This window comes from Stenella coeruleoalba (genome assembly GCF_951394435.1).
Source record: "Stenella coeruleoalba genome assembly, chromosome: 12".
Taxonomy (NCBI): Eukaryota; Metazoa; Chordata; class Mammalia; order Artiodactyla; family Delphinidae; genus Stenella; species Stenella coeruleoalba.
This window is the reverse complement of record NC_137158.1, coordinates 60,152,269-60,175,254: the sequence shown is the minus strand read 5'-3', so window position 1 is coordinate 60,175,254 and position 22,986 is coordinate 60,152,269. Positions and strand designations below refer to the sequence as shown.

Sequence of the window (22,986 nt, the reverse complement as noted above, 5' to 3'; positions counted from 1 at the left end):
GTATGATAAAAACACCCTGATTCTGCTCCTGTTTACCCTCGGAAAGAAGGAACATTCTGTGGCTTCTTCCTAGTGGATTTAAATACATCTGTTTTCTTCCTTCCCAAAGTTGACCTTATGTTCCCAGTTAAGGCAAATCAAAGGAAGCAGGAGGATATCTTATTTGGGGTAGGACGGCCACGTAAAGAAAGGCGAGAACAAGAAACCAGCAGAACACCCTGTGCCCTTCCTTTACCTCTCTGTCCTGTGTATGTTTTCATAGCCTCTCAGTTTCAGTTCACTGGCAGCCCCAGGAAGGAGAGCCAAGTGGGAAGATGAGACTGGGAGAAGAACTCTGAAAAGCAAAACACCCTGGGCTCACTGTTTAACCTAGGAGGCAACTCGACTCCCAAAGGTCAGCTCATCTCAGGTATCAGCCCACAGGCGCGGATTGGATGGTACCTTCCAAGCTTGGGCACCAGGATGAACCTGTGACGGGTCAGTGTCACCTCATCAAAGTGAGAGGAAAGGGGTTGTTAGGAGTCACTCCAAGGAGAGAGAACCAACCAAGATTCCTACCTGAAAGTAAAACCCTATTCTCTGGAGCAGGGGTGGACATGGGGACAGATACTTCCTCTGTAAGACAGCTTTGAAGTCATCCCTTAGTAAACATTCCTCCTCTCCAAGCTTTGCACACACACTGGGCTACCACCCACAATTCTACCTCTACCACCCAGAAGAAACCCCAAGGGGGAATGGCTTTCCCTCACACTGGGGATGAAGAGGAGGACAGTGGGGATGCCCATGACCTTCTGGTGTTGGTTTCCCACTGCCACAGAGCACTGGTGTTGGAAGGGTCTGCACTGAGTTTGAACTGGCATATTTCTAAAGCCTTTTATTTTTTAAATGAAATATTTATGACAGGAAATCAGGTTAGACATTCCTGAAGCTAGCAAGAGCTTATGAACATACTGTCCTATCCTACCTGAGACAAGTAAATGCAGTTAATTTTCTGAAGGAAGACCCAAATACCTCATTCCTTTACATTTAACCTGAGCCATTGGAGGAATGCAAACACTGATTCGGAGCCAGGCCTCCGGTAAAGGATTACCAGATGCGGGCTACACAAGGAAATTCCTCCCGGCCGCCAGAATTTATACTGCAGAGTGAGCTATGAAAAGAAAGTTTGTGCCCGGTTATGAATATGGATAAAATACATCACTCATGGTCATGGAATGGCAGGCAAAATTGAAAACACATAGTTTGGATCACAGCATATTTTCAAAAATATATTTAAAAGAAAATAAACACAGATTGTGTGTGTTCATTTATGGCTTGAAGTACCTTTGGGGAGAAGAGACATCAACAACTTTTCTTTCCAAACCATGTGCTTTTCCCTGTGCTTTTTAGCACAGAGCTGGACCCTCTGGAAAGGAATAGGGGTCTCGCAGAGTGCATGGTAAGTAGTTTTACTGGCGGGCATTCTACGCCTTTCCTGTAGAAGACAAGGAGCTGAGTCTTTGAGTGTGTCCAGAAAGGACTATGTGGCTTGGGGAGATGTGTTCAGCTCATTCCTTTAGTATTAGTTTACTTCCCCCTCAGTCTCGGAAGGATTTTGATGGTTTCTGCATTTTATACTTTCATCTTTGTCTTTGTTAGATTATTCATGACCATCAACAGTGTATCTATATTGTTAAGAATCCAGATGAAAGCTGAAAATTTGCCACTCATGTCACACAGAGAGGTCTGGCCTCTAGCAAAACGAAGAAAGAGGAAGAGTTGCTTTTCTACCCACCCCACTTTGACAGCTACTCTCCCTCTCTTCCTGTGGGGGACCCAGTCTGCTAATGGTATCTGTATGTGCCCAGAGAATCACTCATTTACATACCACCCAAAGACGACCTCTCTGGATTGGAAAGCTTACTTAATTTTCCCCTTCTCTCTTTTATTCTCCTTCCCTCCAGCTAAATTTACCTGCTCTCTTTCCCATCACCTTGAGACCCTGAGATCCACTGTGGGATAGCTAATTTACCTGCTAATACAATGAGTTATTCTGTGGTTGATTCCAGGTAACGTATTTCCATTTAATATGAACACTAACATTTTCATTTCCTCTCCTGCTCACTACTTCATCCCGAGAAACTCCGACTCAGAGCATTTAGCTGCAGCCTTATGAACTACAGGACACACCGCTGTCCTTGATTGTATCACGCACTGACCTGGTACCTAAGAAACGGTAATCCATTATTTGACCAGCACCACCCTATGACATCACCTTATACAAGACTCTGCCCAGTTAGAGATGTATTGTGCCCATTTTATTATTGCTCAGCAATTTAAAATAAGTAGTCCACCAATTGTTATCACCTGAATTTGCAAAGTCATAATGTGGAACATGGTTAATGGCTCAAGTAGGAAGATCCAGACGCAAGTTCAGTTCGAACGAGATCAGCTACACTTTGTTTTCTGGTTTTCATTTTCCTGATACCCTGTCCCCATACTGGAGTTTTCTTTGCAAGCAAGACAGAATTGATGAGAACAATAAACATGTCGTGCGTTGGGCCTTCATCCTAGGAAGGAGTCTTCCTTGTTCACGCCAACCTTTGGTTCTGCTGCCACAGAAAGTGGCAAAAGATTATGTAAGAGTTCTTCGAATAATTGAGTCAGGGGAAAATATTGTGGCAACTCACTGAGTTAAATGAAAGTCTGTTCCTTTGTTGGTGAAAATTTTGAAGAGGTCAGTTTCTGACCCATGGAACAAGATAGGCAACCTCCATATCACTTCTGTGTTTGTACATTCTATAATACCTCACATTCCATAGGACCCATTGTTGATTGCAAATTAACTGTGTAACTTTTGCACAACTTTGATGTTCTTCTGTTGACTTGTGGCAATTTCTTCTGTATCAAATGCCTCCAGGGTACAGAGCTAGCATCTTTAACTTGTTTTGGGTAGTATTTGACTTAGTGGCTCTTCATATGAGTGTTGAATAAAAGTCATTTTAAGGTAGTGATGCTATGCTTATATGTGTGATAATGATGTTAATAAACTCAAACCTTAAGATGTGTCACTGGCGATGTTAGCATATCACTAACTGATACTCTATGATGTTGATTTTCTCTCTCCTCTGCTAGAAAGTAAGATCCAGGAAGGTTTGTTACGGCTATGCCCCAAATGCCCAGAACAGTGTCTTTTTTCTTTTGTAAATTTTTAAACAGATTTATTGAGCTATAATTGATATACAAAGAACTGCACATTTTAATGTGTATAACTGGATGAGTTTGGACATAGGCAAACCATGATACCATCACCACAATCAAGACATAACCAATTCCTCCCAAAGTTTCCTTGTGTCTTTTTATTTTTTATTTATTTATTTTGTGGTGAGAACACTTAACATGAGATCTGCCTCCTTAACAAACTTTGAAGAGCACAATATCGTATCGTTAAGGCACTGTGCTGTACAGCAGGTCTCTAGAACTTATTCATCTAACATAACTGAAACGTTATATCCTTTGAAGAACAATTCCCCAATTCCCCCAACTCCCAGGACTGGTGTCTTTAATGTAGTAGACATTTAATAAATATTTGTCAGGTGAATGAATGCTTAAAGATGAAAAACAAACAAACCAAAAAAAACGTTGACGAGGGAGCAATTTCCTCTTCTATATCCAAATTTTAGTATTCGGTCTACTGCAGACAAAGTACTTTTCTCTACCTTGTGCTAGCCCTACTTTCTCTTGACATGAGTGTGTGACTGCTCTTACCCCAGACTTTAATGAATGGTTGACCTACTTGGTACAATATTTTTTTTTTTGATAATGTGGTATTTTTGGAAGGTACATAACTGATAATATTTCTTATCCCTGACACTGATGTGGTAACTACAAAATATGCCCCAAATATATGCTGTTGTTGCTAAGTAATTTACCAATGTTTGAATAGGCAGCAAAAGAGGATGTTTTGATAGTATTTAGGAGCACAGACAGCAAAATAAACTGTCCATTTTTCTCTCTCAGATCTGCCTTGTTCTTTTATAAATAAATACTTCATATATATACATATATATACACACATACACATACAGTGTATATAACAGATAATTAGAAAAAACTGTGGTATGTATCTTAATCTAAGAAAGTTAACATTTCCACAAAACTCTTAGGAAAATTAATTAGGATAGAAACGTCTTCCAAATTGCCTCAAAGTTACTTGGAAAGTTTATCTCTATATGAAAAATGGCTTAAATACTGAATTCAGGTCAATTTTCTATGAGTTTTGTTTTTACAGGAGAGAAAAACCAGTCAGGTAGTGATTTATAAGAAGATTTCTAGGCTCTTTTACTGTTGTTTTTACCTGAGGGACTATTTCTTGAGAACCACTTAAATTTCCAAAACTTAATAGAAGACATTTATTTTGCAGCAATTCCAAAAAAGAAATAAAGAGTGGATGTATTTAGGATTGATACAACAATTCAGTTTTATCAAATACTATTGTTTCCCTCCATGGTTTGGACGAAGAGTTGGAATTAAGAGAAGCAGTGTTGTTTGTGGCTGAGAAAAGAAGATTGATGTGTAAGTAAAATTCATTTAAAACTATTTTACTGGTTTATACAACTGATGCACAGAAGTTATGTATCTCCTATAAACATAAAAATGTTGCAGAATGGATTTTATCATCTTTGCAGCTTTGAGTATCTACAGCCATCTTAGAACCAGGTCACTGGTGCCTTTTGGCATCAAAAGGCATCAGTACTCTATCAACTGTGACAAACTCTTATTAAATGTTATGTTTACTCTATGTTGGTAAGAAACAAGATGTTCTCAAACATACAGGAAGCCAAAACATCCAGTTTGAAGTGTACTTTATACAAGAAACATGAGGTCTATGACGCTGCCATTGGACCTTTTTCATTTCATGAACCACAGTTTTTTAGCACGAGGAAGAAATGGCTGGCTAACAGATTACCCATAATCACTTAGACCTATTTAGTAATAAGTTCCTAGTGTTACTTTTTTCATGTGATTTTTCTTTTCTTTTCTGTCCTTTCTTTTCAGTGGAAGTCTGTCCTATATTTGTAAATGGATCAGATAGTCAAACTCTCATAAAGCGTAAGTAGAAAGTTGTAAAGGAATTCATCCTTTTTATAAATTTTCAAGACAATCATAAAATAATCTTGTTTTCGGTTTAAATATAACAAAACCAAGGCTTTCTGTATAATTACAAGTCTATAACTTCATAGTGGCAGGAATAACGGAAATCTTGTTCACCACAAAATACCAAGGACCTAGCACAGTGCCTGGCACGCAAGAGTTGCTAAACAAAGACTTGTTGACAGGTTGGAACATAAGAAATATGTTCTGACCAAAAAGTCAGTACAGGGTTGTACCTTTAGCCAAAAGGAACACCGAGCACAAGCCGTGCTAACTAGAAGTGCCCTTCAAGGAAATGACCAAAAACATATACAAAATTCAGAGAAGTAAACACCTTCAAACATTTTAGTACAGCTTTCTATGCCCAACACCATGTGAAGAATTTTACAAATTAGACATCGGTGGTTTGAATAAATCCAGAGCCTTAATAGCTATTTCCAACTTTTCAAATGTGTAAAACACATTTTTCCTCTCTAGCTTCCAGGAAAGACCTGAAGAATCGTCATCATCTCAGGGATTGTATTCATGGCTTTACTCTCAAGGAACAGACAAAGGAGTGCTGAGAAGCACAACGATTACAACAACAACAAAAAGCCAAATACACAAATAGAGGGTTCAGATACAAAAGACCAAGGTTTAATGTAAACCAGTCCAAAATGGAATAGTTTTGAGCCACCAACCTCTAATCTTAGTCTGTTTGGGCCTTTTATTTTGAATAAAAAGTTGACATGTAGGGCTTCCCTGGTGGCGCAGTGGTTGAGAGTCCGCCTGCCGATGCAGGGGACACGGGTTTGTGCCCCGGTCCGGGAAGATCCCACATGCCGCGGAGCGGCTGGGCCCGTGAGCCATGGCCGCTGAGCCTGCGCGTCCGGAGCGTGTGCTCCACAACGGGAGAGGCCACAGCAGTGAGAGGCCCGCGTACCGCAAAAAAAAAAAAAAAAAAAAAGTTGACATGTAATAAAAATCAGGTGTAGGATAGAAGGTGAAAGATAAGACTGGTGAGGTAGGCAGGGGCTGGAGGAGACATAGGCTGTTATGACAAACTAAGAAGGTTAAACTGTAATTTTAGAAAAATGGTGATCCCTTAGGATGAATATGTTCAGGCGTGTTTTGAGAGTTTTGAGAAGAGATGCAGCGAGAACACTCACACAATCTTTCTCTCCTGGTTCAAAAGTAGAACATTAGCCATTTCCTCAGAAGACCTGCGAGAGCCATTCCGGAGAACTAGCTCACCTTTCCTCCCAATGAGAAGTAACTACTGACCTGTATTTATGTCTGCTGTTACTTGAATCTGGGCAGGGGCTTGTGAAAGCTCCAATCAATGTAGTATGTAAAAACGATGCTACGTGACTACTGAGGCTAGGTCATGAAAAGGATGAGGTTTCTAGCTGGCTTTTCCTCTCAGGATGCTTGCCTGGGAGCCTAGTCTTCATTCTTCATACGAGAGAGGCCATATGTAGATGTTCTGGTTGAAGCTTCGGCTAAGCTACTGGCAGACGCCAGCAGCAAGCCTTAAACGTCAGCGAAAGAAGCTTCAAATAATTCCACTTCCAGACTTCAGTCTTCCAGCTGAGGCCCCCAGCGTCATGGAATGGAGACAAGCTGTCCCTACTTTCCCTTTGCAAACTCATGACCCACAGAAACTGTGAGAGAGAATACATGATTAGTTTTAAGCCATGTGTTTTGGGGTAATTTGACATGCAGAAATAGATAACCAATGCACCAGTCTATAGGTCATAGAGATTCTAATGGGTCAACATTTTTAGATCCTGTCAACTCATTTGCAAGATAAGGTACAGATTTATTCTAAACCTTGAAACCATCATTCACTTATGAAAATTTTTGCTTCAGTAGCTAATTCTACAATGAAAAGTTATTTCATGTGTTTAAGTGAATACTTACATTTCAGGAAAATGTGGGTATGTGTGCATGCTATAAATAGATTTGTATGCTACTATATATTTATATATATGTGTGTATACTACAAATGGACACACACACATATATTTATTTATCCCAGGTTTCAGTAAAGTATATATCTTTACATTTTATAAATAGCGACGAACGCAATCTGCCTTTGGGTAACCTAATAGGATGTATCTGAAATGAGTTTGAAAATTTGCTGGGTAGAGTGGTGAACATGCTGACTTGTGCATATAATTATGCATGTGTGGCATAATTTTCTAAATACTTTCATACGATGGGGTGGTCAGTGATTTCCCTTGTACACTAAGCTCAGCTGCTGAACAAACTTCAGTCGAGACCTTTCGTTCTCTGAATTTGCTGTTGTTGTTCCTGTTGCGACATTGTCATTAAGTTGAAAAACATTTTTTTTTTACATGTTAACTACTGATGAGCAACTTAATATGGGAAAATCTGAAAAGTACACTTAGGATGGGGGGCTAAACTGCTATGAAATACTGTAATTGAAGAAGTCATATGATTTTTGCTTCACTGTTGTGTCAGTGCTTCTAAACCTACATTTCTTTCCATCAGGTGTTGTATTTAAACTTAGAAAACAGAACTGGTAAGTGAAACAGTACGTTAGGGACCAGGAGATCCAATCAATGACTAGTGGATGTGTGGTCTGTAAAACCCACATTATTCCCTTGCTGGTTATTGCATTCAGTGAAGTGGTCAGAAGTAGCTCTTTCATAACAATTCATGCTTCAGAGACTCTCTATGCTGAGGACCATGGTAAATGGAGTAAAAACAAAAGATTTCCCTTTGTAGCTATAGTCAAACTCAAATCCCATCTCTTCCGGAAGATTTTCCCCAATTACCCTTGACTCCATTTTCTCTCAGAGTCCTGTTGATAGGCGCTGTGCGATCTGTCTCTGTCTTATCCATCATTCTCTTCTCCGATTCCTGAATGCATTGTAATACCTTCACTGCTGCCACATCTCTGTGAGCAAGAAATGCCTCTCACTTCTTTCCTGTGCTTCAAGGTACCAAGTTTAGAGCTTAGAACACATCAGCCAGCGAGAAGAATAATTGCTTTTGGCTTATTAGTTTGAAAACACGACCAAAGAAAAATGCTTTTAGAATCAGATAATTATAATAATGATACTTGTAGTGCATATATTTAATAATAGATTTTTCCTTCCCCAAATTCAAAGTATTTTCTCATTTGTCTCACAGTTTGCATGCATCAGAATTAACAGGTTACTTAGGCCCATTGCCTTTTAAAATAAATGTTTTCAAAAACTGTTGGGGAATGGTAGACAAATTTATGAAACTATTTGAGAAATTTCATACAGTAAGCATTTTCTTGAGTGATTATGAATTATTGGGCCACAAGCAAGGCATGTTTTATGTGGAAAGAGGGTTGGATTAATTAATTTCTGAGATCTTTTCCAGCCCTTAACATTCTGACACTTCTTATCGAACAGCAAGGGCAAATCTCACATCCTGCTAGTGAGTGCCTTTAGATTAAATATATCTGCTTGGATATGTAGGTCTATAAATGCCATGCTCAGCAGCAAGGTGGCATTTGAAAAGCCAGCTTTCCCGACTTTCTTGAACCTGTCCACAGCAGAGCTCTGGTATGTCTTCATTTTTCACTGATGAAGGACTGTCTGAAAGATGCTGTTTACCAAAACATTCTTTTGCTGATTGTCTGCATCCCCTGCAGGGTTCAAGTGAGGGGTCTAAGAATTTGGGAGGGTTAAGGCAGTGATGGGTGAATGCATCCTTTCTCCCCATTCTAGAGGTCATCCTCAATAAGACCATTCTTCTGTGGGAGGTAGAAAGGAATCTGATGGTGCCTGTTTGTCTTGGCAGCCTGTGCCCTGAAGATGCACACATCCAGAGAGTGGCAGAGAGCTATTTTTCCAGGCCAAGCCTAACTTGTCTTTGCCATAACACTGTGGGGAGCTGCAAAGGCAAGCCACACAGGCCTGTCCCCAACCTGTGAGAACAGCCCGCTGCTTCCAGAGATACCATCCCTAAAGCACCTTTCATCCATCAAAAATTCATTTTAAAAATTAAGGAAAGAAAATTCGAAGAGACTTAGTTTTATCCCTGTGGTCAAAGTTATCCAGGAGATAAAGACTTTCCTCATCATTATTATCAACAACATTCACAAGAGCAGAGGCAGTAAATGGCCACTGGACACCCAGAGAACTTATGTCTCTTCATTAGATTCTTTACAATCCTTAGAATATCCATTTATCACTGTCCTTGACTCTCATGAGCTTATTGTTCTGAAACCCTAGATCCAAATGGATCTCAAAATTAGTTCTCTACCCAGAAATGAGTAGCATTATGTTGTTGACATAAATCTCATGGTTTAGAATTCTTCACAGATCACCTTTTCAAATCCCAGAGTCTCGGAATATAAGGTATCACAATAGTTTACATCCAGAAGACACATGAAGAAAAGATTTAAGGACTTCTATATTAAAGTGTATAAAAGTCTTTCATACAGAATGTACAGCTGCCTACAAACCATGAGCGCCATACCTTAAGAATAGAAAAACTATTCTGGAATAATGTGTTAACAATCCTCTGTATCGTTTAATCCTCTTTATTTCTTTTTTCATAGCATCCTCTGATTTTTCTTTCTTTTTTAAAAACTAAATTTATTTATTTTATTTGTTTATCTTCAGCTGCGTTGGGTCTTCGTTGCCGTGCGGGCTTTCTCTACTTGCGGTGAGCAGGGGCTACTCTTCGTTGTGGTGTGCGGGCTCCTCATTACCGTGGCTTCTCTTGTTGCGGAGCATGGGCTCTAAGTGCGTGGGCTTCAGTAGTTGTGGCACACGGGCTCAGTAGTTGTGGCACACGGGCTTAGTTACTCCAAGGCGTGTGGGATCTTCCTGGACTAGGGCTTGAACCCATGTCCCCTGCATTGGCAGGCAGCTTCTTAACCACTGCATCACCCGGGAAGCCCTGATTTTTCTTTTATGTTACTATTACTACTTGATTTTGAATGCACAATACCTATGTATTCACTGTTTAACTTAAATGGTTGATGGAAATTTCTGGCATTTTTTAAGGAGAAATCTCTTTCAAACTCTGTTCAGACTTCTGTTAGTTTCAAATTAGTAAGTGGGTGTGTGTCTTTGAGAAGAGATTTTTCCATTTACAGAGAGCTCTACTAGTCATACGGAAAAGTTTTTCTTCACGGAAGGGTATAGATGTAAAAGTCCTAATAGCTCGGCTTTTATCAGCACGCTGACTATCATGCCAAGCACTATACTATTTTATGTGCATTAACTCATTTAAACTGCACTACAAACCTACAGAATAAGCACTACGAGCATCCTCACTTTAAATGAGACAAAGTTTAAGTAACTTGCCCCATCACAAAGGGAATACATTTTGGAGATGAGATATATTTATATATAAGCATAGATAAAGTAGTGAACTAACTTTACATTTTTGTGACATCATATTTAGGATTTTTATTTTTTTTAAAAACCATGAAACAAGTGTCTAGTTGTTCTTCTGCCCATGGAAGGACAGAACAATGTGGAGACCCGTTGTGAAGGCTGTAAATACTTTAGAGCTATAGAGATCCTCTCAGAACCATGTAAGGCCTCATAAATATCTTCTCTAATTTCAAGAGTCTGGGGTCAACAGAATATTTCTAGGTCTAGGACATGACCCAAGACTCAGCCTTCTGTTTAGGTGTTAGTTCAGTGGCTAAGAACCTGGGTAGTCCTGGGTTCATATCAAAGCTCTGTCACTAACTAGCTGTGTAAATTTTGGTGAGATATTTGCCCCTCTACGCCCTTCATCTATAAAATGTATGCTTGGGATGGAGATTTGTAGGATAATGAATAAATAAAAGAAGAGTTAAGCCCAGTTCTCAATGAGGGTTGGCTATTACTAATGGTCTTAGGTGCAATTTTATTCTGTGTCAGGCTTTCATAGATAATGTTACCTAAAGCTATGTATTTCAAATTACTGTTCATGACACATTCGTGGGTAGTGAAAACAAACAAATAATTTACATGAATAAAGTAGAACAGACCATATTGAAGAGCACCATATAAAATAAGCATGAGCATACTATACAATATGGTGCCTATACTTAACAATACTGTATTGTACATCTTAAAAATGTGTTAAAAGGGTAGATCTCATGTTAAATATTCTTCCTAGAATAAAAAGAAAGAAAAATGAATATGATAAAATAAAAAATAAATTTAGTTCCCAGGGGAAAAAAATAAGCATGAGTATTCTATCATGAAAATTTGTGTCCGGTTATATATGGGACCTGGGGTAAGATATACTTCTTAATGTGAGTCGGACTCCAAAAAGCTAGAAAAATACTGATCTAAAGTTCACTCTGTTAAATTAATTTGTTTAGTCTGATAAAAATGAACCTCTGTTTTGGTGGAAAGTTGGGGGAGTCCAACATGCAAAATACCAAGTGGCCCAGCCATTTTCATTTTGGTGTTGTTGAATTATATTTGCCAGGAATAGAGTGACTAAACAAAATGGAAGAGGTTGTTGTGTAGGAATTATATTATGTGATTTAACTTTACAAGAGCCAATGGTTTGACAAGATTGGCCCAGGGTCTGTGATTTAATTGTGTAAAATTGGGTATTTTGTGCCAGATGTGTCCCATCCAAGAAGAAAGCATTGAGACATAAATCACAGATTCCATGAAGTTGTAGCAAGGCTCTATTGTTGAAATAAGGGTGCCGATATATAGAGAATGAAAAAATGAACAAGTCAATTCTTCTTCCTCTTCTGCATCTTTGTCTTTCCTCATGAATGGGTTTTATATAATATAATAGTATACCTTCTAAAAATTAGCTTCAACCAATTTGTGTTAACTGTATCAAGCAGATGAAGGGGATTCCTGATGAAGTGGTTAAAATCAATTGCATAAACATTCTTGGTAATGAATGAAAACAGTCCAAGAGTATAGGGACCTGATTCTTTCACCTTTCCCAGCTCCAGGGAATTAAAGTCTCACATAACATGGGTTTCCTCCAGTGTTTTCCACTTCAACAGAAGTTTTCTTTGTAAGACTCCTGCAAGTAACATACCGATGGGGCTAAAGGAATGACTTTTAAAAAATCTGTTCTGTTTTTTTCCCAGATTTTTCAAATATATTAGCTTTGGTTTCAGCTCATCTTTCCCACAGAAAAAGCGGGGGAAAATGTGCTTGTTTTCATCTGGCCTGGGCTGTGATGTTTTCCTTCAGGACAGAGAAGAGTTGAGAGGGCATGTGTCTGGGTCACAAAGACAGATCTCAGCTGTGTTTTTCAATGTACGGGTAGGTGGTCTCAGTCCTCCTGGCAGAACACAGTAGTCATATAATAAAAATAACTCCAGGGACAAAATATCTTTGTCAACCTTCCATCAAAGACACTAGTTGCTCCTCTCCTAACACGACAAGGTTGTTCTCTTCAATATGACAACCCCAAATCCTGCAGAGTAAGCAATTCTAAATGAGTCCCTCCTTGAAGAAAAAACAACAACAACAAATGAAAAAGAATTCTTTAAGATGTGTAAACCACATCAGTGATACCTAGAACCGTATCCAAGTTGCAGAAATACCTTGTGAACAACACAAGAACCACATCCATGACCCATAGCTATGGTGTTACAGGCTATTGAGAAAACCACATGCCTGTCACATAAAATGTATATAAAACACCAGAACTACATAAGCTAGGCTGTATTTGGCAACTGATAAGGAGTAAAATTCTGCCAATCATCCCATTCGTAGAAATGAAGCCATAACAATTAAATTAGATGCACCATACTCTTCTACAGAAATCTTTTATATGATTTATGTATGTAGAGATTTCTGATTATGCAAACTGTGGCCTATAAACTGTTAGTAGCTTGGTGAAGGTACTTAGCAGCCTTAAATAGTTCTACATGGAATAACTAATTTATTAGTATATTTGTATGATAATATGTTTCTTTCATCCTGTTTACTTCTGCTCCATTTCCATGCATTGTTTTTATATATGGCAAAAAGAAGCAAATAAACTGGATACTGAATTCTCAGTTGCCTAGACATTGCATGTATAAATGCTCATTAAAGGATATGACAGAACTGAGTTAGAATCTGGGATGCAAATGTAAAAAGAAATGGCCCCTCTCCAAAATTTAGGGAGGAAGACGGATTGAAAGATGACATAAGTAATATTGTAAGGTGCTTATATAAGGGGTATGCCTAATTCATATATTTCTTATGGATGCTTCTATAGCCTAGTTAAAAGAAGCATACGGGCAAAGTAGAAGTTTCTGTGTTAAATAACTCCAAGAGCATAAAATATTATCTGCTATTTTGAAGTGTGGGGTCACTATTCAAATACAGCATAATTATTAGACATTATATCTGTATCTTCACCATCATATTTTTACTTGTACATATACTGTGATTTTAATGATTTTATGACTAAACTTTGCCATAACAATTATTCAAATTTAAGTAACACCCAGATGTCTTAAATACTACTACTTACATTCGTACTAGTTTCTTAAAAGGCAATTTAGTTCTACATAATCTACGTTATAAGTTCAATCCTTGGCAACCTAATAATTTTTCTTTTCCAAGGCCACAGAGAGCAGCCTTGTCCTAGCCAGTCCTCTCATAAATGTAGGTCCTTCACCCTACCGTAGATTAGATAGGGAGTCAAGATAGAGTTCCATCACCAATGCTGAGCACACTGCTGAAATCCTAGGATTTGGAGACAGAGGGCTCTAAATAAGAACATTTTCATTTTGTTTCACTGATTATCAACAATCGAATAAGTCAGAGATACTGAACCAAAAACACGTGGGCAAAATATGCCTACATAATTTGTAACTCAAGAAACACCTTTCTTGAGGCAAAATGCACGTATTACATGAATCTCTGAGAATCTTAGTATTTAGAGATAAAATGGGGTTTTGCTGTGCCTCCACGTAATACATGATTTCTATTTTTACTGTTTGGTGTTTCGCCCAGTGTGTTTCTCAACGGTGACAGTGATAAGCTTCTCTTAATGGGGATTCCATGATCTGAGAGATTGCATCAATAGGAAGTTTATCCCAGTGTGGTGCTCATGTTTTTAACCAGACATTTTTGAGGTCTTGATGTAGTCCAACTATTTCTGTGTGGACCACATGAATTTTATGGCAGTCGTTCCATTTATTTTTATTTAGGGAGGAACCTGTCAGGAATTCCTTTTACCACAGAGCAGACACTTTTTTGTGATTACTCTTTGTGCTTTGTAGAATAGTGATGGAGCTCTTGATGTGTTAGAAGTCCAACAGAGTCGAGAATTTAAAGGTCACAGAAGAGAATGCAAAGGTTTATATGGAAGAGAAAACAGTTTCTAGCTTGGCAGTTGACAAAATGAAAATTATGAGTTTTGGTCTCATGATTCATTGCTAGTTACACAGATACTTCAATTATTTTAACGCTATTGATTGGCAAATTGGGTAAAAAAATGAATCAATTCACTGAAAAATTATTCACACTGGTGATTTAATCCCTCGGAGATGAAACAGTCATTTGGCTGAAATTCTTTCATCACTTTTATATCATTTGTTTTGACATTTAGAGGTAAGAATCTAGAGTGTCAAGGAAAAGTCAAGTCTAAATGGAAAACAACCTAATTGTATTTTGATTAGGTTATTAAACATAGAGGCTAAAATATAAAGATATTAGGGCAGGAAATATCATTGATAGCTCTCTGTTTAGAAGATAGTTTAGAGGATATTATATTACTCATATCATTTAATCCTAAGGGGAAAATGGCAAGGAGGGAAAGGAGAATTAAAATTTTTCTTTCATCAGCATTTTCTCTGACCTCACATAACTGCTCTCATCATATTCATCTCCTCACAGACCTACAGACGTCCTATTTATTTTTCTTTATCCCTGTGTTTTTTGTTCTCTCTGTCAAAAATGCTTCCCTTTTCCTCTCTGTTGGTCAATATCTAACCCGCTCTTCAAGTCCTCATCCTTCATAATACCTTTCCTCAATCTTTTTCTGCTATGAGCCAGAATTCTCCAAAATAGAAGAATCGGAGTATTTGTTGGTCTTAAGACTTCAATAGATGCAAGTATCTTGTGAACCAGCGTCTTGGTTATCTCACAATAAAATAGCTCACTACTTCCAAGGCATTCAAAAAAGGCTAATGTGATAAAAATGCAAGGAGAGACAATAAAACAAAGGAAAAGACAAGTAGCAGAAAAGTGTTGGCAGTGAATAAAGAAACTAAACCTGTAGATCAAGTGAAAGTATAGCGTAAAAGAGACAGACAAACAGCATGTGAAGCAAACAAAAAATTATGAGACAGGAAAAGAAACTGGAAGTAATGTAATACAAAACCAAAAGAAGAATTAGTCAATAAAAGAAGACTCACAGTTATCATAGATATTGGAATTACCAGACAAGGATTTTAAAAGATAACCATGACAAATATGTTAAAGAGCCTTATGGAGAAGTGAACAACATGCATGAATAGATGATACATTTCATCAGAAAAATGGAAAATGTAAGATGGAAATTATAGAACTGAAAATATAATGTCAGAAATAAATTTATCTGTGGACTTATCAGTAGACTGGGCACAGCTGAAAAAGGATTAGTCATTTGAATTTAAAGACTGATCAATAAAATTTATCCACACAGAAACACGAAGAAAGAAAGAAAGAAAGAAAGAAAGAAAGAAAGAAAGAAAGAAAGAAAGAAAGAGAAAGAAAGAAAAAGAAAGAAAGAAAGGAAGAAAGAAAGAAAAGGAAAACAGCAAAAATTAATCAGTGTCTGAAGATCTGTGATAGGATTCAAGTTTAGTGAACCCCAAGCAAGATAAATATAGTGCAAAACCAAAACTAAATACACCATAGTCAAACAGCTGAATGCTAATAGTAAAGTGATTTTGATAGATTATATTCAAGGAAATATAAAAGCTTGTGGAGCACACTTTTCCGCAAGTAGCACATAAGTAAGTTTTCAGGTAAAAACCTCCTACTTCCAACTATGGGAATTGTCTGCATGGACTGCTAGAAGGGGTTTCCATGGACCGCATTTGAAACTAAGTCTTAAGAGGTGGGAAGGCTGAGATGAATGGGAAATTACATAAACAAGCCACATTGGCTGTTTCCAAATTGGTCCCCCATAAACTAATCTTAGTCTAGCAAGCAGAATGATCTTTTAGTCTGACTCTCATCCAACTTCCATCTATGTTCCTCCATAAACTAATCTCAGTGTAGCATCCAGAGGGATCCTTTGAAAATTTAAATCAGATGGTGATAATTCCATTCAAAACTCAAAGCCTTACCAAAGCTTACAAGGTCCTCTACAATGTGACCCTTATCACCTCTCTGAAGCTCTCTCCATCCTTCCCACCATTCAAGTGACCGGGTTTATTTGCTGTTCCTCAAACATACTAGGCATCCTTTTGCCTTACAGTCTTTATTCTAACTGTTCCCTTTGACTGAAATTTTTTTCCCGCAGATGTCGGCAATGCTAGTGACTTCCTCATTGCCATATTTTCTTAAATTCACCTTCTCAGTGAGGTCTTCCCTGACCAACCTATTGTGTTCCTCTTGCATCCTGGCACTCCATATTCCCCTTTCCTGCTTTTTTTATTATCTAGCATTTAATACCATCTGATACAAATATTATATATTCTACTTATTTGTTTCTTTACTCTCTGTCTCGCTTTACTAGAATTATGTTTTTGCTTACTTTACTCCTTTATCCCTTGCGATCTTCTGAATAGTACTTGACATATAATAGGTAACCCATAAATATTTGTTAAATACATTAACAAAATAAGAGATAGTATAACTGTTGCATGGGGAGAGGAAAATTTAAGAACAGATTTGTGAGTGATTCAATAGAAACTTCTGCTGGGGGAAAATTTTTTAAAATCTATTTCTCCCCTAATACTCTAAAAAAAATCAGTTCAGTCTCTAGTTTTATGAACCTTATATTCCCTATCCATAAATTAATAATCATAAAATACATGTGTCGCAGGGATGTTGTGAAGACTAAATAAGATAAAAGAGCACGAGGCACCAAAATACAGTTCTTGTCATGTCTTCACATGGAGAAGGGTGTCTTCAATATATATTGTTCCCCATACCACTTTTACTTACCATCATCTAAGGAAATCCTCAAATTATCCCAAGAAACACACATGGGACAGTATTACTCTCCTCCTTATGGGGAAAAAAAGCCCGCCTAACCCACCCGCCCACCAACCAAACAAACACAGTCAATAATAAAAACAAAGTCTAAGGCTTCCTTTGTGGTTTTCAAAGATATTTTGCTTGTTTGTTTTGACTCTAATTTTGAGAAATCAGCTGATCTTATCCAAATTCTAAAAAGATAATTTATAAAATTATTTACATGTATATAACTTATAAGCAGATGTTTGCAATCCATTTCTAAACTTATCTCCACATATGTAGCTATTTCCAGTTATGCATTAGAGATGCTCATCCAAAAATAAGTTGCTGGATTTCTTAAATATGAAAGACAAATTGGTAACATGGTTACCCAAGATTTTGTGAAGTTTCTGATTATTTTGGAAAGTGGAAAAGAATTGCAGAAAGAAAATATAAATATTATGTTAACTATCCTAATATGTCCCTAGAGTCATACTCTGATGTCAACAAGGCATGGGTGAAGTGATTTGGATTCTTAACACCCAGCCTAAATGAATTAACCCTGGATTTGTAAGATTTGTGTTCTTTTTCTATGTATGGAAATATTTTTCATCTTTTAGGGTCCTCTGAACGCTGATAGTTTCAATTCCATGTTCTGGGTTTGGTCCTGGGAAGAGATTTTAACAGAGTTATCATTTCTATGGAATATCAGAGGTTCATTGTCATGAACTTTAAAGCAGATTTTAGCATTTCAGCCTCATTAAAAGCCGTATACCAAGATTACAGAAGTATTTGAGTCTTTCCCTCTTAGTACACCTCTGAGGAGGAAACCAAGCTTAATGTAATCATCTTCTTAAATTTTTTTCGAAAGATATGTTCTTTGATCAGCTCCTTCGAGCTCAGTAAGAACATCTTGAGTGGCTTGACAATGCGGATGAGGAAAACCAATGTTGTTCTCAAGCACATGGAACATGTGGCTTGTCCATGGACTCATCCTAACTCCTTTGTGTAGGGCCTACCGGCTCCCATTTTGTTTGTGATTCTTGAGTTCAAAAAGCCATTAAAAATGTTATATAGTAAAGACATAATGAAAACCTTGGGAAAGGATTACTGTTAATCTTTGGCATGAGAAACCAATTAAAACTTTATTTTTAAAATCAACTTTACGCCTTATGCAGGTTATCTGTTGGCACTATAAGAATATTCCCTAATGCCCAAGGATTGACTGAATGGGGGAGAGAGACATGATCAGTAGAGCAAAGGCAAGAGAAGGGAGATACGCTGAGTGAAATTGTGCCAGAATTTTTCTTTGATATAATGACACTCAAACAACTATGCATCTAATTCCCTTAAAGAGCTCTTTTCCTGTAATTCCCGTGTCTCTTCCCACTTTGACCTTTTTCCTCAATATTTCTCTTGCTATCCAAAAGATTATTTTGTTGTTCCCCCACCTTTTTTTTTTCTTTTACTGAAAGAAGAAAATGAACAACCTTCTCCTAAATCAGTTCTCTTGAATAATTTTGTCCCATGTTCTATTTTTTTTTTCCCTTGCAAGAAGTCAGAATACTGTATTTGATCAAGAGAGATATGTATTGGGAGAAATCTGACCATTCTTGGCTGCTGTTATTGGGGAAAACTTCTTATTTTTTCCTGTGTCACTTAGAGGGCAAATCAAATCTTTTGGGAAGTGGTATATCTCTGTTCATTATACTTAGTTATTTGGGACACAGGATTTATAAAACATTCTGCCTGTTCTTCAAGGGAATTTTACTTTCTATGTGTTCAGAAGTTTGAGTATCTGGATCTCATTGAGAAATAAGTTAAATGTCAAATGAACGCATAAGAACATTGGCAGGTAATCCCAGCTCTGTCACCAGCTATGTGAATCCAAGCAAATTAGCTAAACTTTCTAGGCCTTGCCTTTAAAATAAGGACTTTTGAATACGTGTTTAAAGTCATGCTGAGTTCAAATGTATATAATTTTGAATATGGAGAGACAAAATTATGAAAGAAATGGGCTTCAATTTGCTATGTCGTGCCTTTGTACTGTATTTTTTCTAATTTATGACATGTAACCTCTCAACTGTATCTCAGCTTTTCACCTTAGGAAAACCTAGAATAATAATATTGACTTCAGAGGGGTTTTCCCTCCTGTATATACTCTTAGATAATGTTTAAATAATATAACATACAATTGACAATCAAGACCTTAAAGGCAAATATAAAAGTAAATTATGATATAAAAAAAAGCATGTTACATTTTACAGTGTATCAGAAAAAAATGTATTGTCGCCTTGGTCCAGTTCTTAAACTGTACTTTTCTTTAATAGGAAATGCTTGATAAGGAATATATTGTAGGAGAAATTGAGCTCTAACTGAGATGTCAGTGAATTGGAATTTCATTTCCTAAAGAATGTCCCAGAGAAAACAATTGTTAGGGGCTGCTGTGTGAGGCAGAAGCCGTGACACCATTTATCACTGAGTGCCTTCTCAAACTCAAAGTGATAGCAGAGCACTAGGTAGGTCTTACAGGAAATTGTAAACCACTCCCACAGGGTTGAGAAGACTTATCAAAGCTCCTATCTGAGACAGCCAGGGTTGAGCACTTGGGACTACCTTTGGCCTTTTTCTTGGTAATTCTTCGGTCAAGGTCAGATGCTTAGGGAAACATATTCCACTTTTCAGATGGCTCTAGGTACCCACCAAGTGACATAATAGGGAAGTCATCCTATTGTGTGTGTTTATGTGTGTTTCACCTTCTCTGATTTCTTACTCATTTCATAAAAATCCCTCCCCATTACATCTTTTGGGTCATTTGGCTCAATTCACTGCCTCACATGACATCTGCCTCTTGTAAAAATTTCCTAGCTGTATATTTTCAGTTTAAATGTGTTCATGACAGTTTTACTGTCAAAAAATGAACTTGTTTGTACTAGCATTTGTCAGTTCACGGATGTCTTATTTATAGGATACAAGAGGGCATTTTTCTTCATTTAGAATACATAGATAATGAAACTTCATGGTCTTAAAATTCTCTTTATCCATAAAAACTATAAGAATAGCATTAATGCAAGATTAATCAACCTCTTATTGGTCAAAATCCAGAACAGAGGAATTCAGTGAATATTTAGAAAAGAAATTCTCACTGCCCAGATCTATTTCTAAATCCTCCATATATTTTAATAACTTAGGTAGCTAAGTGGCTTGTGCAATGCTTGTTGCCCTTATACTTTGCTGAGATATATTTAAATGACTTCCTTTACTGGAAGCTGATTATCACATAGTATAACATGCAAGGGGCTTCTTCTCAATGGAGCAAGAGATCAGTATTTAGCTGCATAATAAATGTATTTATTGATTCAGTGGGTCATGCTTGTTTATAGCCTCCTATATTTATCAGGCACTGTTGGTCCTGAGAGTATAATGATAATCAATTCAGACATGATTCTTTCTCTTCCTAACCTCACACAAGAATAAACAGATAATTATAATATAATATGAAAACTGAAATATGGGACAGTACCTAGAAGGGATGCTTAACCCATACTATGGGGTCAGAAAAGCTTTCTATTTTCTAAAAATAGAGCTACCATATGAACCTGCAATCCCACTCCTGGGCATATATACGGAGAAAACCATAATTCTAAAAGACACATGCACCTCAATGTTCATTGCAGCACTATTTACAGTAGCCAGGACATGGAAGCAACCTAAACGTCCAGCAACAGAGGAATGGATAAAGAAGATGTAGTACATATATACAATGGAATATTACTCAGCCATAAAAAAGAACAAAATATTGCCATTTACAGCAACATGGATGGACCTAGAGATTGTCATACTGAGTGAAATAAGTCAGACAGAGAAAGACAAATATCATATAATATTGCTTATACGTGGAATCTAAAAAAATGATCCAAATGAACTTATCAACGAAACAGAGATAGAATTACAGATGTAGAAAACAAACTTATGGTTACCAGGGGGTAAGTGGGGGGAGGGATAAATTGGAAGATTGGGATTGACATATACACACTACTATATATAAAGTAGATAACTAATAAGGACATCCTGTATAGCACAGGAAACTCTACTCAATACTCTGTAATGGCCTATATGGGAATAGAATCTAAAAAAGAGTGGATATATGTACATGTATAACTGATTCACTTTGTTGCATACCTGAAAATAACAGAACATTGTAAATCAACTATACTCTAATAAAAATTGAAAAAAAAAAGACCGTCTCTGATCAAGGCTCAGACATCACACAGCATCATTTCTTCAGCATTCTGTTGTTTCCAAATGAATCACAGGGAAAGCCCAGATCCAAGGGAAAGAGATACACAAGGTCGTGAACAAAAGGAGGCAAGGTTGTCTGTGGAGACTAGCTGTTTCAGCAGGTGATGGGAAAAAGGAGGGAAACTGACTTTCAAGCAAGGAGAAATGGCTTTTTCGAGGAATTAGAGAGCTTAGCTGTTCTACATTCTGTGGCAGTGAAATACATTACATTTGCCTCCTTTTCTCTTTTTCTAATATGAATTATACTTGTCCTGTGGGAGTTATTATTTGTAAGATTTTCCTGAGTACACTCAGCCATTTTTCTCCTAAGAATCCTGCACAGCTTTCCCAGAGGGAGGAAGAAACCATGGAAGTCATTAGTCATAATCTGTTGCCATTTGACTCTTGTCCTAGTGGCTCAGAAATCTTTAACTATTTAAACCCAGTATATCAAGCCAAGTTTAACCTATAGAACAAACACTTTCTCTTATGACATGAAAGGACTGTACTGTCTGAATATGACACTCTTGCCAACGTAATGAGCTAATATGAACTGGTCTCTGTTATCATTCCATACTATGTCACTCCTTTGTACATGAAGTCCTTTCTTAAATGAAGGCAAGCCTTTAATCTTATCCCTTTATTCTCCTGATTCATCGCCTGTCTACTCCTCCTGTTAATCAGAGCCAAGGGAAAACTGGCCAAAGATCTGAGGAGGCTGAGGGGGAGATATTCCAAACACCACAATTTTTAAAAATAAGTCAAACCTAACCTGGAATAATTCATCTGAGATCACCTATTTTTATTGCTAAAGAAAGTGAAGGCAGGATGTTGCCTTCATTTCTAATATATTGAATTTTTAATTTAGGTATAAAAATCCCCTTTGCCACAGATTTTAGGGCCTTTAGGCAAGCAATTTCGAGGTTACAAAATAAAACTATATCCAGTTTTGATTTGTGCCATAAATGGCCCAATCAAAAACAAAGACAATTTTTTTCGCTTCCTGTTCTGTATAGATTTCTGTTCTGAGTTGTTTGCACATTAAATCCACAGTTTATATAAGAAATAACTTCTCACCTGATAGGCCAAGCATTTTTCTCTTGGGGAATCTTTAAAAGTTTAAACAGAATGTATGGTTTTGAGCTCTAGAAGCCATCTTTACTTTCCTGTGTATCAAGTACTCAGCACAGTATTCTTGTGAAACTGTGCATCTGAACATAAATTTCTTTTTGTCTACATAAAAAAATGTTTGCAGTTCCTTCCTAAGGAGGGCATCCTATTTGTCATAAGACCTAAGGAGCAGGTGGAGAGAATAGCCACTGTAAATTTCCCAGTAGAGGAGAGACAGAAGAACATCTTTGGAACCCAGCTACCTAATGTTCAAGTTGAAGTTTGAATGGACTTTAAATTTCTCCTTCTTCCTTCCATTCCTCTTAATCTTCAGCAACATTTACTACACTCACACAGGCCAGGGGTGAATGGGTAATGT

The 22,986-nt window shown here is 37.4% G+C and overlaps 1 protein-coding gene across 2 annotated transcripts in view; it reads right to left on the bottom strand.

Moving 5' to 3' along the window:
* Window positions 1-22,986, bottom strand: part of LOC307195648 (uncharacterized protein) — a 278,036-nt gene that overhangs the window by 5,710 nt on the left and 249,340 nt on the right. The gene's annotated exons all lie outside the window — the stretch shown is intronic.